At 46.6% G+C, this 1,553-nt stretch overlaps 1 pseudogene; it reads right to left on the reverse strand.

Moving 5' to 3' along the window:
• Window positions 1–467: 467 nt before the first annotated feature.
• LOC118990439 (peroxiredoxin-2-like) lies at window positions 468–1,270 on the reverse strand (annotated as a pseudogene).
• Window positions 1,271–1,553: the final 283 nt, after the last annotated feature.

The raw sequence follows: 1,553 nt of genomic DNA on the forward strand, positions 1-1,553 counted from the left end.
GACAGGGGGAGGGAAGGAATACTATGGGAAATACAGAATCTAAAGAACTTGTGACACATGGACATGAATGAAAGGGGGGGGGAATGGTGGGGGAGGGGTGTGCAGGGGGAGGGGAGTGAGGGGAGGAAGTGGGACAACTGTAATGGCATAATCAATAAAATATATTAAAAAAACACTTGAGAGGAAAAAAAAAGAACTTATATGCGACTCCAAACAGGCAAACTCAACAGTACATTACTCAGGGATACCTTCACATCTGGTAAAATTTAAAATGAAAATTGAGCGATATATGTAAAATTCAGCAGTTACCTTTTATTTATTTTATTTTTTCCCTGGGAAAGCCAGTGTATTAATATTTAGTATTGTCCTAATACTTTACTGATCACCTTGAGGCCTGTGCCTAGCTGGGTGGCTCCAGGGATGGGTCACCATTCACCACACAGCTAGGAATATGAAAAGGCCTGGGACTAGCCCTTTGGGGCCACAGACTGTGGAATATGAAGGGCCAGATATGGCCTTTCCTGGGCCAGCCCAGGGCACCCAGGTAGGGGCAAAGGGCCCAAGCTTGGCATCTGTTTCTCAGCATAGTTGTGTTTGGGAAAGTATTCTTTGCTGTCATCCATGTTGGGCTTGACTGTGTCACTGCCTGGCTTCCAGCCAGTGGGACAGATTTCCCCCTGCTCATCTGTGTACTGAAAGGCCTGGACCAGGTGGAGCCTCATCCATGGAGCGCCCCAGAGGCAAATCTTTGACGGTGATAGGGGGAAGGCACCCTTACCACAGATGATAAAGAGGTCCCAGTAGGCAATCCCTTCATCTTTCTTCAGCGCGCCACAATAATGGGACAAGCTTCTGGTTACATCAGCCAGCAGGGGGATGTTCAGAGGGCCCAAGCCTCCCTCCTTCTGGTGGGGAGGGTGGGGGGAGGGGTTTTTAGTCCAAGCCAGGTGGGTGAACTGCGAGTTTTTGGAGACCCCCAGCACCTCACAGCCCAGCTTGTGGAAGTCCTCGGCATGCTCGCTGAAAGCCATGATCTCCGTGGGGCACACGAAAGTGAAGTCCGAGGTGTAGGGAAAGAGGACCGTGTCTTTCCCTCTGTAGCCGGAAAGTTTCACCTCCTTGAAGGCGCCATCCACCATAGCAGTGGCCTGGAAGTCTGGGGCTGGCTTTCTGGTGTGAACGTTTCCAGAGGCCATGACTGAAAGCTGAGACCCCCTGCGTGGGGAAGGGTGAGACGCACAGAGTAGCAGACCAGCTGACTTGCGTTCTCAGAGACCCCCAACTCAGCAGTTACCTTGTAGAAGGAAGAAACGGAATGTGTGTGGGGGCGATCACGGGGCTTCAGGGGAATAACCAGTCATATTTGTTTCTTAAGCTGGGTGATGAATACATGGACATTTGTTTTAATGTATTATTTAATACAGTATTTAAATAATGTATTAAATAATTATTTAATAATGTTAATTATTAAATAAATATTTAATACATTATTTAAATACTGTATTATTTAATACAATATTCAATGTTTTATTTAATACATTTCATTTGTTTTA

This window comes from Sturnira hondurensis, unplaced genomic scaffold, assembly GCF_014824575.4.
Source record: "Sturnira hondurensis isolate 20B ecotype Veracruz unplaced genomic scaffold, ASM1482457v3 Scaffold0007036, whole genome shotgun sequence".
NCBI lineage: Eukaryota > Metazoa > Chordata > Mammalia > Chiroptera > Phyllostomidae > Sturnira > Sturnira hondurensis.